General features: G+C 50.4%; 1 protein-coding gene across 4 annotated transcripts in view; it reads left to right on the forward strand.

Annotated features, from left to right (window-relative positions):
• Window positions 1-15,498, forward strand: part of LZTS3 (leucine zipper tumor suppressor family member 3) — a 51,919-nt gene that overhangs the window by 11,327 nt on the left and 25,094 nt on the right. For 2 of the 4 annotated variants that reach the window (XM_030492591.1, XM_030492593.1), the window contains exon 1: window positions 14,609-14,743. The exons of 1 other annotated variant lie outside the window; for it this stretch is intronic. The gene's annotated coding sequence lies outside the window, so the exon portion shown is untranslated. Of the gene's footprint in view, window positions 1-14,608; window positions 14,754-15,498 lie in introns of those variants that run through there. One more of the 4 variants, XM_030492590.1, reaches the window with a different exon arrangement.

The raw sequence follows: 15,498 nt of genomic DNA on the forward strand, positions 1-15,498 counted from the left end.
CTAGAAAGCACTTGGTTGTCCCTGTACAATATAAGAACACCAGCCTGCTTTTGCCAAAGCAAGAAGATAAATTATTGAGCGTTTCTGCCTATTCTCTGTTGTTATCAGCAATTTCCTGATCTCCAGCTTGGGGACAGGGAACGCTGCTGCAGCTCAGTTATTTCACTGCTCTTCATTCTGCAGAAATCAAATCAAAAGCCACTTCCTCCCTGTTGTCTGTGAACCTCCAGGAGAGATCTGATACGGGCAGTGTTTGGGATGGGGGTTCATTCATTGCGAACTGAATTGCAGACTAAATGCCATAATCTTCTGCAGTCAGAATAGCAACAAGCTCTTGTCCTGGTAACCAATGTTGGTTCTTCTGTGGTGGGGAAAAGACAGCCCAAATGAAACTGGGGTCTCTAAGACCCTTTGACTCTCTGCTAGTGCTGCCAAAAGGCCAGATTGTTAGCCTTTTGTTCTTGTTAGATTGTTAGATCTTTTATTCTTTCTTTCAAGAGGGTGATATCTGAGCATCCACTGGATGAATATGCATTGTAGACAGGTCTCAACCACAGGTAACACCATCAGTCACTGCCAGTGATCCCGCTGCAGAGAGCTGTCACTCTCCCATCTGTGTGGGTCACAGGGGGTCCATAAGGAATCCCAAGGCCAAGTGTCATGGTTGCAGCAGATGCAACCGACCTCTGCAGCCAGGTTTGCAGGTCAGCATCACCTGAGGCTCCCGGTACCCTCTGTAACCATCTGTGATGCACTCTGAGCACTTGGCAGAGGTAGAAGGCAGGTTGTGGTGGATACTAAGGGAGATCCTGGGTTTGCACTATTTACCTGGTGGGGTTTACTATTACTATTTACTATTTAGTGGGTTTGCACTATTTACTTCATGGTTGAGTCTCCAAATGCAGGCTCATATAATCATGGAATCCCAGCCTGGTTTGGATTGGAAAGGACCTTAAAGCTCATCCAGTCCCAACCCCCTGCCACAGGCAGAGACACCTTCCACTAGAGCAGGTTGCTCCAAGCCCCTGTGTCCAACCTGGCCTTGAACACTGCCAGGGATGGGGCAGCCACAGCTTCTCTGGGCACCCTGTGCCAGCGCCTCAGCACCCTCACAGGGAAGAGCTTCTGCCCAAGAGCTCATCTCAGTCTCCCCTCGGGCAGGTTAAAGCCATTCCCCTTGGCCTGTCCCTCCAGGCCCTTGTCCAAAGCCCCTCTCCAGGTTTCCTGGAGCCCCTTTAGGCACTGGAGCTTCTCTAAGGTCTCCCCTTCAGGAGCCTTCTCTTCTCCAGGCTGCCCCAGCCCAGCTCTCTCAGCCTGGCTCCATAGGAGGGGAGCAAGAAGCACTTAGACCCATCCATGAGGTCTCAGCCGCACAAGGGGCTGGGATGACTTGTGATGCTGCATCAGAGGGGTGAAGACTCCTGGCAGCTCATAAAGAGGCTGCATCAGATCTGGCCAAGCACCAGCTGGCCAGGAGATGGATACCCCATTTTTACCACTGCGGAGGAGTTCTGCTGCTGGAGTTGTCATTGAAAGCTCTGTGAGGGATGAGTGGTGTGCGTGGGGGCAGCTGCCTTGTTTGATCTATAGGAGGAATTGGGTGAGGACATGGGACACGTCAGAGAGGAACAGACCCAGGCAGGGAGCAACAGCAGTAGGAGAAGCTGAGGTTTGCGTTTGCATTTGTGTTCAAATTGTTTGGACACAATGACATTCCCTCCTCCTCCTCTTACTCAAAAAAAAGCCACATCCCAAGAGGCATTCAATGCTGCTGAATCCATTCAAAACACATCAGGGTCAAACCTTTTTAATGCAAGGAAAGAAAATAAGCCCAAAGACAAAAAGCTATTCTGGAGGAGGGGAGGGGAAGGAAGTGGTTCCCTAAATATCAATGACAAGCCTTCCTTTAACCCCAGCTGTGGGTTGGGTGTTTGCACCTGCATTACCTAACAGGGCAGGAGATGCTAGCACATCCTTCTGCACCTTCCTTATAATGGGAGAGGGCCCCAGTGATCAAACCACAGAGCTTTGGGCAGGTTGGGTTAAGACCTTGAGGATCTGGGTGATGAAGAAGGGACATCTCTTGGTGGGAAGGAGTGACCAGGACAGGATGGGATCCTGCAGGGATAAGGGAGCTGGCTGATACCAAAGCTCACCAAGCTGTTTGCATCTGGCTCCAATACCACTCAACACAACATGGACCCGCTCCTCTACCCCATCTCCTGTGGTCACTACCTCTCTTGCCAACAGGACCCCATGTCTTTGTGGGCTCCTGGGGTGGGTTTTGGAGGCTGTGTTGCCCCTGGCTGTGATCCCAGATGGTCAAACTCCCAGTCCCTGTATCTCCATAAATAACTGGGATTGTGTCTTTCCTGCATTTCTGCTCTTTAGCTGGAAACACCAAGTGAGGCTTCTTGAGAAGGGGTCTTAGAGCCATTCCCATGTGGAGTTAAAGCTCTGGCCCCTGGGAAGAGATGGGGAGGACTGAGAGCTGGAGGTGGGAGTGGATCTCAAACCAGAGACAGCTAAAATCCAGTTTGGTGAGGATAGACACACAGAAGATTGGAACTGGATGATCTTAAGGTCCTTTCCAACCCAAACCATTCTTTGAGTCTATAAGGTCCTACTTTCTACTGGGTACCTTATTGCAGTGGAGGAGGGTGCCTGCAGATATAGAAAACCCCACTGACAGGGCTGAACCCCAAAATGGACCCCAGCAAATCCCTAGAGAAGAAGAGGGTGAGGGTGCTCATCCACCCTCCTCTCAAGCCCACTCTGCTGGGATGCTGACATATCTCCCCCAATCCCCTTAGTGCCACCACCCTGCACACTTGTGAGGACAGGGCTGTCCCTCCAAGGATGCCCCAGGGTCACTCTGGAGACAAACACATGGTCTGTTTGGGCAGAGAAAGGCCATTTCCCCACAGCCCCGTGATGTGTCTCAGCAATTTGTGGTCTGTGATGGGTGAGTCAATGCGAGCGGGAAAAGTCTGGCTATTTTTATGACTACTGACATTTGGGGGGGGTTAACCTCTCTCCCCAATCCCACAGCAATGCCTTGCTGGTGGTACAGCCACCTCAGACCAAGAGTGAAGTCAAAGGCACAGCTCAACAGCCATCATCAATGCAACACTGACATTAGCAATAATGGTTCTTCAGAGACAGCGCCAGACTAGAAGCAAGAAAGAAAACCCCACAATCAGAGGAATATAAAGCCTGCTTTATGTTCCCTCAATACACTCATGAATTTGGGGAGACTGAGATGAGCTCTGAGGCAGAAGCTCTTCCCTGTGAGGGTGCTGAGGCACTGGCACAGGGTGCCCAGAGAAGCTGTGGCTGCCCCATCCCCGGCAGTGTTCAAGGCCAGGTTGGACACAGGGGCTTGGAGCAAGGCTTACCTGCCTCCTGATGGTTTTTGTCTAAAAGTGCTGCTTCTTTCCACACTGAAAGGAGACAGAGATCCACATCTGTGTGTCATTTGGCCATCACTGTGGTCCTACTCCCGTCTGAAAGCTGTCTGAAGCACTGCCCCAAAACCACCAACACTCTTCTAAAATCTCCTGGGGATGTTTGAGTAATTCATCAGCATGGTTTCATTTCAAAACCTACAGAGGAGAGACACTGAGAACACTTGTGGTATTTGTAGAGGCAGATCCCGCGGCAGTCCCTGTCAGCAGCGCAGGTGAGATGAACAACATGGGATTGCTTGCAGCCCAGACAAATTAATAAGGATGCTGTGCTGGGATGAATTCTGTCCCAGATATAGGAAGTGCAAGCTGGTAACATGTGCCAGGCTCCTCTGGAGCTTGTTTCACAACTGCTTCCCGTTTCACACGCATGGCTGAGGCATCCTGATGCCTTGAGCTCAAGGTAGGGCTGAGAAAGAATAGAGGAGTGGTGAGACCGGGTGGTGGTTCAACCTCAGGCAGCTTCCTTCTCCCTTTGCACATCCTTGCACCAGCACAAAGCACCAGGAGCCTTTGCCTGGCTTTAGGCTATAGATGCTGGGCTGATTCAGGTTGGATGGACAGCACAAAGCATAGTGGTGGGAGCTGGGGAGGAGGTGTGAGGCTTGGTCACCAAGGTCTTCTCCCCATTCCAGGGGTCTGGATGGATTCTTGGCCTGATCCAACGTATTTTGGCTGTTTGCTTAGTGCAAGGTGGTTGTGGTGAGCTGAGCAATGTATGGAAACCTGCTGGAACTAGGGAATTAGGGAAAGGGATGCTCTGGGGGCTGGCGTGTGGTCCATGCTCAGTGAGAAGAGAGGAGGAGAGGATGAGCTTTGTGGATACAAGCTTCACTTTCAGGCATCCTTGCCATTGGTGTGACCTTGAGAGGGGCTGGGGTCTGCTTTAGGATGCACTTGCACCAACAGCCCCAGGGCAAAACAGACTGAAACTCTTTTTACTTTAAGCTCTGCTTGGATCCCTGAACGCACTCCCCATGATGCTGAAGTGTGTCAGTGCCCAGAGCACGCTTGGCTTCACATGTGGTGGAAGCACAAGCTAGACAGAGGTTAAAGGTCTTTCCTAAGATGTGTTTGAAGCTTGGGGACCAGGAGAAAGGGTGAGCTGTGCATGAAACATGGACGATTATCCACCTCACTGCTCTGAGAGATGTGGATAGGCTGGGAAGAGCAGATAAGCTTGACCCAAGCATCTGCCTGGGGAGGATTTGCAGCTCTGGAGGAGATGCTCATTGGGTTGAGCATTGGCTCATTGGCTAGAGATGGGAGAGGGGGGCCATGCTGTAAGTGAAATCCAGTGTTCAAGCCTGTAACAGAAGGGAGCATAATCTTCCATTAAGGACAAGACCATAGCCCATTAGATCTGAGAGGTGATGGTCACCTTCTGGCTGACAGGGGCAGTGGAGAAAGGCTCTGTATCAGTCATGGGGTGCTGTAGAAAAAGCCAGAAGGCTGTAGGACATTGCAAGAAGATTTGGGCTGGAGACATGTCAGCAGAGATAGAGACATCATGGATTGTTTTGTGTGTGCTGTCTGACCCTATGGGGTTTCCTTTCCTGGAAAGACTGTTCTGATCACTGACACCAGAGGTTCTGCAGCCCCTGAGAGTGATTGCAAACAGGAGCAAAATGGTTTTCCTTCTGGGCAGGCCTCCCCTCACATCTGCTGGTTGTTTATATAGCCATCACAGGGCAGCTCGCAGGGTTTCATTAGGTCTGGCCCTAATTACAGCTCTGTCGAGCTTTGTAGTTCTCCTCTTCCTCCATCCTCCAGTTCTCTGTATCTTCTAGGTGGAAAAGCACAAAACAGAGAATCAGGGAGGATTTGTCACCCCTTTCCACACGGACATTTTCCATCTGCGGATGGATAATACAAGCTGCACACACGCACCCTCACACCCACAACACAACCAGAAACATCTTCTCACCAGGTCCTTGGGATGTTGGTCCTCACTCCCATGCACAGCCCCACTTCCCAGCAATGTATTGTCTTGATGGGGTGTCCCAGACACTGCTTCTTGAGGTTAGGAAGCCTTCGAGATGAAATGTCCCCAGGCACAATGTGTCTGTAAACATGGTATTAGTGGTGAACAGCATGGAGCAAGGGGGAGGTAAGGAAAAGTCCGTGCTTGGCTGAGCAATCCTGGTCCATCAGAGCTCTGAAAGATGATGTTGGGTTAGAGATACACACCATGTTGCTGTAGGAGCTTCTCTGGGGGACATCTGGATATATCTCCTCGCCACTGCATTTGCAGCAGACCTGGCACTTTCCAGTGCTCTCAGGCTGTTTATAAGCAAATGGAAAATGAGAAGGAAACCAAAACTGTCTCATTCATCCTCCATCCCTGCCCCAAGGCTTGCTGCTGTGTCCTTCATGCTGCCCTCAGAGAGCAGAGCCTTATCCCATGACCAGCTCCAGCTCCACAATCAAGGCAGAGCACATGAAAAGCCCTCCATCAAACCAAATCGTTTGCAACCTCTGTATCTGCTTCAAAGCCTTATTTCCCTTTTGTGTTGGATTTGGAGGGATGGGAGAAACATTCAAAGCTCAAAGCTGGTTCTGAAGTCCAAAGCTGGGCGAGCAAAACGGTTTGTTTAATATGCCAGAGCAAAAACCCAAGAGAGCAACACCTCCCTGCAAAGCAGGTCACTTCTTTAGCAAGTGAGAAATGGTTTCCCTACCTTCAGAGCACTAGAAATCAAAGAGCTTTTGAAGGAGGATGGAAAGCCAAGCTGTGGCTTTGCCATTCCTCCCACTGGATCCCCACCAGCCCAGGAGGCGCTGAAGGAAACCACAACAATATTCCCCTCTTTACACACCACTTCAAAACCTCAAAGCCACCCTTTCCACAGGGACTTGGGTCAGCTGCCGCACTAGACTCCAAATATTTTCCTAGCTGGAAAATGAAAAGAAACCCATATCTCTGTGTCTAGCTCCACAGCCAATGTATACAGAATGATAAAGGCCCTGGCACACGTATCTTGCACGAGCTAATTGTAGGAGTTGGAAGGTAACGTGATAATGTTTTCTTTAGATGTGTGGTGCAGATGTAATCACTGCTCCGGAGATGCCAGCCACAGATGACGCAAGATGCCTTTATGTAATCAGCTATGGAAAGTTTCCCTTTCTGGCCCTATTTTCCCCTCCATTCCTTTCTGGTTTTCACCCTAAACTCTCTCTGGCTTATTCAGAAGGTGGTGGGTGAGGTCAGTAGGCTAAACGGGCAGTAAGCAGAAGGATACCTATGTAGAAAGCCCATTCCTGGGTTTCCATCATCAACAAAGGAGCAGAAGGAGTTAGCGGCTTTGCATCTGCTGTGTTGGGAAACAGCCCTTGTTCACCTTTCCACCTGATGGGCTGGAAGGGGATCACGTTGGAGCCAGGTCTCCCCCCATCCTTGGCATCTACTATGGCTTTAGACGTCAGCGGATGCCGGGCAGCCATCTGCTCCATCCAGCACGCTGTGGAGGAGCACCTGCATGGAAAGCCCCATTGTCCCCTCCTCAACAGGGGCTGGGGGATGCCGAGGCTGCCAGTGAACCACAGAAGAAAGCTGGTTTGTCATTGCAGGGATTGAGGCTTGGTGGGACACAGACACTTCAGTCGCTGCAAAGGTTGCTCTAAGGTATACAAAGATCTCCCAGGTGACTCACAGTCGCTTCTGCCAGGGTGAAATCACAGCGTGATCACACGTCTCCAGCCAAAAATGCTTCCAAAACAGCTATTTTTGTCTGAGGATCCTTTCTGAGGTTTTCAGTTTTGCTGATTCAATTTCTCTCTGTACCATTGTCTTTCTCCTATGGCTGGACAGGACACAGAGGTCAGAGACACGAGTGCCTCCAGGACATAGGTTTCCTCCACCACCAGTGCTGGTCAGAGGGGACAGTCATAGAATCATATCCTAGAATCACAGAATGGGTTTGATTGGAAAGGACCTTAAAGCTGATCCATTTCCAACCCCCTGCACACAAGCAGGGATACCTTCCATTAGAGCAGGTTGCTCCAAGACCCTGTGTCCAACCTGGCCTTGAACACTGCCAGGGATGGGGCAGCCACAGCTTCTCTGGGCACCCTGTGCCAGCGCCTCACACATGATCAGTAAAGCCTGCCTTGACTGCAAATATTCAGGACAAAAGGTTAATAAACATCCTGGAAACATGAGCAGCACAGATGTCTGCTCCTACCCTCTTCCATTCCTCTTGCCTGGCCAAACCTGGGTCCTTCCTTGCTCTGTTTTAGGACTAATACATGATAGGGAGGGGTGATTCCTAGCTCTGGGCCATCCTGCCACCAGCTGAGGTGGCAAAGGTGGCTCATGAAGACCTTTCCTTCTCATTTTCTCAGCATTTCAGCCAGTGAATGGCTTAAGGAGGATGAGCCTAGAGATGAAGCAAACTTGAATCCCAGCAGTGGCTGGGAAGCAGACCCCAGGCAGAGTTTAGAGAGCTGAGAAAGGGGGAACTGGCCATGCATGGTCTAGAGAAAAGGAAGAAAAGGAAGAGAGATTGCTCATAGCTGGAGCAGGAAGCGGAGACAAAGCCACTGGTTCATCCACTGGTGAAACTCGTTTCAAGTCATGGTCCAGTGCCAGTGACTGCAGAGGAATTTGTCTTCAGGGCAGGGAATTCCCACATTCTTTGAGGATAAGGAAGCCGTGGGGAAAGCAATAGCTGGGAGGGGGTGTTTGCTGTATTCAAGTCACTTATTAACTGGAAACTCTAAGCTCCCACTGGAGCCCAAGGCCATCAGTTGGTCATGGATTAAGATGGAATTTCAGCCCACACACACCTTTATTTCAGCGTTCTTGTGAACTGAAAGGGGAGTGTAGACCTGGAGGTCCACACAGAGAGGCTTGGTATCCACCATAGTGGTGCTCCAGGCTTCCTGCTTGGTCTTCCAACCCCCATTCCCTAACCTCCTTCCCTGGGCTTGAGGAGTCTCTTGCTTCTGCTTTAGCTGAAGCCATTCAGCCACCTAGTCTTGCCCAGAAAAGAGATAGGCCAGAGTAGAGATGGAGTAGAACGGGACATCATTCATGCACACAACTTAAACCTGAGCTTAAAGCTGAGGACCTAGCCCATGCTCCTCACTTGTAATGCTGGAAAAACCCTTCCACCCTGAGCCCAGGGGGCTATGCCACATCCCTGATTCCCGATATGGACAGAAATGGCACTTTCTAACAGGATACATGCAGACCTGGTGATTTCAGTGGAATTCCAGCCCTCCCGGCTGAAATTTATTGTGCTCCAACATATTTTTACCAGACCTGACCTGCTGCTTTGGAACTTTATTCTGGAAAACCATCCGAGGATGTTTAAGCAAGCTTCTTCAGTCTAGACATCAGTTGGGAAGCCTGGTAATGCCTGGCTTTCTCAAGGGGTATTGGGCACTGCCTATTGCAGATCCCATGAGCATTGGCACCATCGCTTCCTCTCCTGGGGTTGTTCAACCAAGGCATGAAGGGAGAGCACAGAAAATCATAAAATCATAGAATCATGGAATGGTTTGGATTGGAAAGGACCTTAAGATCATCCAATTCCAACCCCCTGCCCCTGCTCAACCTTCCACTAGAGCAGGTTGCTCCAAGCCCCTGTGTCCAACCTGGCCTTGAACACTGCCAGGGATGGGGCAGCCACAGCTTCTCTGGGCACCCTGTGCCAGCGCCTCAGCACCCTCACAGGGAAGAGCTTCTGCCTTATATCTAACCTAAACTTCCCCTGTTTAAGTTTAAACCCATCACCCCTTGTCCTATCGCTACAATCCCTGATGAAGAGTCCCTCTCCAGCATTCAAAAGAGACAACACTGTTTACCCACATCCTTTTCTTTTCAGATTATAAATTCTAGATGAAGGGCTTGGCCAACATTAATGATGTTTGAGTTCCTGTGAGAGAAACAGGCTCCCTCCTTCCCTTGGAGGCTGTGTGGTTTGAAGGGCTGGTGAACAAGACCCAACTCCACTCATTCTTCCCATTAGCTGCCAGAAGGAAGGTGGTCAGTTAATGTGCATTTCTTCAGTTATGATTCTACGACACAGAACAGGAGTTCCATATGGATAGGACCAGCTTTTACGGAGCATCACATCTTATCCTCTGCCCTACATAGCATGGCCAAGCCACCACACTGGTGCTGAGCATCCCAGCACACACACTGGGCTTTCAGCTGCCGATGCAGGAACCTCCCTGATTTACAGGAAGACCTGGGCAATGCACCAGGCTGTGTGTTGCCAGCATTGCAGAGGCTTTGTCTGCCCTATGTCGATACAGGAGGAGACAGCTTATACCAGCAGGGATGGTTTTGCCAGAATAGGAAACCATCTCTCTGGATGACATACATAAACCAGAGTCTTTTGGCTTGTTCGTGTTCCCCCAAGCTGAGTGGGCAGATGCTGTCACGGGTTGGAGATAGAAAGGGCCTCCCATTGCAGTACCTGGCATCAACCCAGCTTTGCAGTGCCAGCACAGCCTTGGGACCCCCCCCCCCAGTGCTCTGCGGCAGCTTGGAGATGGTCCTCTCCCATCCTCAGCTCTGTGGGGGTATGAAAGAGCCTTACATGGGCTCAAATTATTCCCCTTAATGAGCAGGAACAGCCTCTGTCAGCATTTTAGCTTCCAGACCAGTGCAATGGTGGGATCTCACTGAGTAAGTAGTGGTGCAGGTGGACCTCCAGGTACAGAGAAGGCTTTTGCATCACGTAAGCAGTCAGCAGTTTCTTCTTGCATAAATAAATACTGGGAATTCGATGACATCTTTCCTGGGAGCTCAGTCACAGAGCTTGATCAGGTGGTGTAGACTGGTGGTGATCTTATCATCAGCTTTCCTACCAGGAAAAGGTTGGATTTTCTGGCATGGCAGAGTCATACTTCCCTACCAGTACATCCTCCCTTAAACCACCCATTTGGCTATGGTCCCTATGATCCTTGCAAGACATACAAAAATCAAAGCAGCATCTCCCCAGAAACATACGGAAGCCCTTGGATGCTTGATACCCATCAACTGTTACAGAAAGCAGGTTCAGGTCCTTCCTCTGATGATCAGGCTGGAAATCTCTGCTCTAATAACAGATACTGGAGAAGAGCTTCAAACAAACCAGATACAGAGATACTGAAGATCTGGTTTCAGCGTACAACCTGCTGGATGTCAAGCACTTACAAGTAGAGTCAGGTCACAGCTGAATTCTGAAGATCAGTTCAAGTTCTTGTGATGCTCACTGTAAAGCTCTGGAGGTCTCCGGCCCAACTTTACAGTCCAAGCAGGACTATCATCATCACTAGACCAGGGTCTTGGCATTGCCAAGGCATGAAGTCATCCTGGAATGGAGATGCCTTCACCTCGCTTATAACCTGGAAGTATGTACATTAGCCAGGGCATCCTCATTTAGGAGTTATTTCTGCTCCTTAAGGCTTTGAAAACTATTTTCCTTGTAATTAAAGGAGTCTGGGTGGAAGCTCTTGCTTGCATCTGGATGCTTTGCGCTGAGACCTTGCTCCCCAGAGCTTTGAAGGAAGAAAGGGGGTGAGGCGCTGGCACAGGGTGCCCAGAGAAGCTGTGGCTGCCCCATCCCTGGCAGTGTTCAAGGCCAGGTTGGACACAGGGGCTTGGAGCAACCTGCTCTAGTGGAAGGTGTCCCTGCCCGTGGCAGGGGCTTGGTACTGGATGAGCTTTAAGGTCCTTTCCAACACAAACCAGTCTGTGATTGATTCTATGGAGAAATCCCAATGCAGAGACATAGAGTCTCTGCTCCCACTTCCATCTCTATCCCCACCTCACCACATGCCTGAGAACATCAAAGCTTTCTGCCCACTGTTCCCCAGGGAAAGTCATGGACCAGTGATGCTCCTTCAGACCTCACTGTGGCTCACATCTTGCTCTGTCTCTGATCAGTGCTAAAACACTTCACCGCTTCTACAGCCAAATCCATGGACCTCAAAGAGCTTTGGGATCTTGAAATGAAATGGCTTGAAGAGAAATGAGATCGCCCTGTGAGGGGAGCTGCTCAGAGCATGCCACTATTGCAAAGAAAAGGCAAAGGAACACAAAAGGGTCTGGGGAACACAGACTTTGGGGTTTGGTAGAGTTTTCCTTTCCTCAAAAGGAAGACTTTGGGGAAAAAACAGGAAAGAAATGCACTGTCTCTATTTCTGAAAACTGATTTTTGTTTTATTAAAGGGAAAGAGAGGTCATAAAAAATTTAAACAACAATTTAACTGAAAAGGAGAAAAACCACCTCCAAAAAATCCCAAGCTCCAGAAGATTTCCGCAGAAATCACTGTCAAACAGGAGATTTTTCCTGCAGAAGAGTAAAACTCAGCAGGAGTCCCCAGGGTCCCATTTGACAGCAGCCAGTCAAAGGCATCCACTGAGCAGAGAAAGAGGATCTGCTGCTTTCCTTTCCTCCTTTCTTCTTTCTCCCTTTATTCTGTCCTGCACAATGGGTGCTGGCTGCAAACAAGGGGGCTCTGTTGGCTCTCAGAGGTGGTGGAGGGGTTTTGGTGGAGGTAGAGAGGTTTCTGTCTCAGCATTCAGAGACCTGGGTTAGAAACAGGAGCTCTGGGTTCAATAGTTTATGACTCTCCTGGAGCACAGGTTATCCCGGAGTTCCCAGCGATCTCCAAAGCCTCTTCCATCCTGATTTATTCATCTGTGGGAAGCGCTAAGACGTAACACAGCTCCCAAAGGGAGACAAGCACAGCCTTAACCTGCTGTAATGTCAGGAAATTGCCTGTCTCCTGTACGATCTGCTGAGCCTGCAGCTCCACACCAGGCAGCCAAGGGCTCCTTGGCTTGGGAAGCTTCACCAAATCCCACTGGTGGGAAGGTCCATGTCCTGAGGAAGCTCCTGCGCCAGCTCTGGTTATTGCATGTGCAGTCCCTGAGATGGAAAGGGCTTGCTATGTATGTGGCTATTTCCAAGGTGGGTGACAAGGTGAAGAGAAGGCTCTGGGGAGAAGTTCCCAGTGCCTAAAGGGGCTCCAGGAAACCTGGAGAGGGGCTTTGGACAAGGGTCTGTAGGGACAGGCCAAGGGGAATGGCTTTAACCTGCCAGAGGGGAGACTGAGATGAGCTCTGAGGCAGAAGCTCTTCCCTGTGAGGGTGCTGAGGCGCTGGCACAGGGTGCCCAGAGAAGCTGTGGCTGCCCCATCCCTGGCAGTGTTCAAGGCCAGGTTGGACACAGGGGCTTGGAGCAACCTGCTCTAGTGGAAGGTGTCCCTGCCCGTGGCAGGGGTTGGAACTGGAGGAGCTTTAAGGTCCCTTGCAACACAAACCACTCTGTGACCCTATGACATGCATCCTGCTGCTGGGAATCTCTTCCAGCAATGTATAATCCAGCCTGTTTCTTGGAAGTTCTTTGCTTCTGAAGTCAAATGGCAAAATTAAGAGCTTGAGTCTCCACAGGAATCCATTTTGGCAGAATTTACACCTTCCCATGCACCCCAGCAGCCCGTTTTGTGCTGTTTAAGTGCATGTGTAACCCATATTTCATTATTGTTAGCATTATTGCTATTTTACCACTCTGGCTGCTATTAGCCCACCGATGATGCTGCTGTTTGAGAGGCTGCGACCAGGGACTCCTTTGACACGCAGACATCCTGCCAATAGGAAATTCACTTGAGCAAATAAGTCTAAATTAGCAGCAGCTTTGTGTAGCTTTATTCCCCTCATTGTACTCCCTTCAAGGTTGCAAATAATCCAATATAAGTGCTGAGGCCGGCTGGCCCCTGACGGGAAGCCTGATTGCTCTCCTGACACAGTGCTGGAGAAGGAGCTCAGGACCATCCGGTATTATGTGGGCTCTGCTCTGAAAGATGGGGGGGGTTTGGATGGCTAAAGAGGGAGGGGAGGATCCAGGTCCAGCCTGATGTGCTGGACATCAGCCCATTTGTCCAAATGGGCTGAAAGCAGCCAGAAAACACCAAAGTTAGGGGATGCTCAATGTACAGATGGACCATCTCATGCTCATGCTCATCTGCAACAACCAGGGGAGAAAATTGCTTCCCTTTTCCATTTGGTCTGTGCAGAATCGTACTGATGGGCTACAGCAGGATCAAATCCCTCTTTTTTGTTGTTGTTTCATATGTGCAGAGCTCTACCAGGAAGTCTGGGGTTGAGATGCTGGCACATAAAGAGAACGTGGCCTTTCTGGGTGTCAGACTGTCTCTCTTGTGTGCCTCGCTGAGATTTAGGATAGCAATTAACCCAAATCACCTCCGAAAGAAAGGCTGAGGTTGCTCCAAAGTTATTGTGCTGTCTGCCCCTCTCTCTGTGGTGAACGGCCTCAGCCACACAGCTGGGAAGGGATGGGAAAGTTAAGGAGAGGGGTCCTGTGCTGGGAAGACCCCAAAATCACTATTTGAGCAAAACGAGCCTTTGGATCCCAAAATCCCCCTTTGAGAAAAGCCGAGTTGTCAGACCCCAAAGTCCCTATTTGAGCAAAACAAGCTGCCAGACCCCAAAATTCCCATTTGGAAAAAATCCAGGTGTTGGACCCCCAAATCCCCATTTGAGCAAAAGCATCAGACCCCAAATTCCTTGTTTGTGCAAAAACAAGCCGTTGGACTCCAAATTCCTCTTTTGAGCAAAACTAAGCTTTCAGACCCCAAAATCCCTATTTGAGCAAAACCAAACTATTGGACCTCAAAATTCCCTATTTGAAGGAAACCCCCAAAATCCCCCACCAAGCTGTCAGACCCATGTTTGTGCAAAACCAAGCCATCAGACCCCAAAATCCCTATCTGAAAAAGAACAACAAGCAGTCAGACCCCAAATCGCTACTTTGGGGTCCCTATTGGACCCCAAAATCCCCATTTGAGCAAAACATCAGACTCCAAAATCCTTTATTTGAGCAAAACCAAGCTGTCAGACCCCCAAATCCCCATGTAAGTAAAAAGCAGCCATCAGACCCCCAAATCCCTATTTGTATAAAAACCAACCTTTCAGACCCTGAAACTCCCATTTGGAGACAACCAAGCAGCCAACCCCCCAAATCCCCATCTGATCCAAAACAAGCCATCACACTCCATTTAAGCAAACCTGAGCCAAAGACGCTGAAGTGGGCTCATTTCCATGCCGATGGGCACAAAGAGTTAAGATTCCATGGGCACGGGCCAGCAGTGGCCAATCACACAGAGCAGAGCCCGGCCCTTGGCCCCAGCCCAGCAGCAGGTTGCTCTCTGCAGGTATTAGTTTGTTTTCCCTCCCGGGGTACCAAGCAGGGAGACGATGAACCTCGAGACTCACAGAGAATGGGGAGCCCCGGATGCATCCCTGGGTTATCCAGGTAAATCCCGGTGGGTGCTGGCTTTTGGAGGGTTCTTTCCTTTCCTCTTGTTCCCTGTCTCGCTGCGTGTCTTTGTTTGAGACCAGGAAGGGGCCAGGCAGGGGAAGGGAGGGTTTTCAGTGGATTAGTGTGTGGGACCTGCTGCAGGTGCCTTTTTGGGGTGGGATGTACCCGCTGGGCTGGGTTTGCACTGGGGGATCAGAGCAGAGATGGGGTGCACAGAAGTGGGTTGCTCAGGGTGGGGAGAGCTATTTCCCCCTCCTATAAACCACCCATCAGCACCAGGACCTTGCACCCCAGTGGATTTGGGGCACCGCTCTGGTTAGTGGCACTAACACCATGGTGAGGACAAGCCACTGTGGGGACAAAACACCATGAGGGTTTGCTCCAAGAGTCCAGGAAGGAGCAAGCACTTCCCGGGCTGGCTCCATGCCCTTGAAATTCCTCAGGGCGGGTTAATGATAAATCACAGCCAGGTCAGTAACGTGGTGGGAGCTGGTGGTGGGCACCCTCTTGTCCTTCCTGTTGGGACACAGGTTTGGGAATGGCAGAGGCAGGTGGGGATCATGAGGATGGCTGCTTGGAATCCCAAAAGGAAGGATCAGCCCTTCCCCTCACTATACACAAGCCAAGGCAGGGGTCTGGTGACAAGGGGGAGTTCTGCTCCCACCATGAGGCATTGAGGGCCAAGGAGTGGGTCTGTAGCAGGAGATCACATTGGGGTCCCTGAGATTTGGGATACCAGCCACATGAGG

Source organism: Strigops habroptila, chromosome 7, assembly GCF_004027225.2.
Source record: "Strigops habroptila isolate Jane chromosome 7, bStrHab1.2.pri, whole genome shotgun sequence".
Taxonomy (NCBI): domain Eukaryota; kingdom Metazoa; phylum Chordata; class Aves; order Psittaciformes; family Psittacidae; genus Strigops; species Strigops habroptila.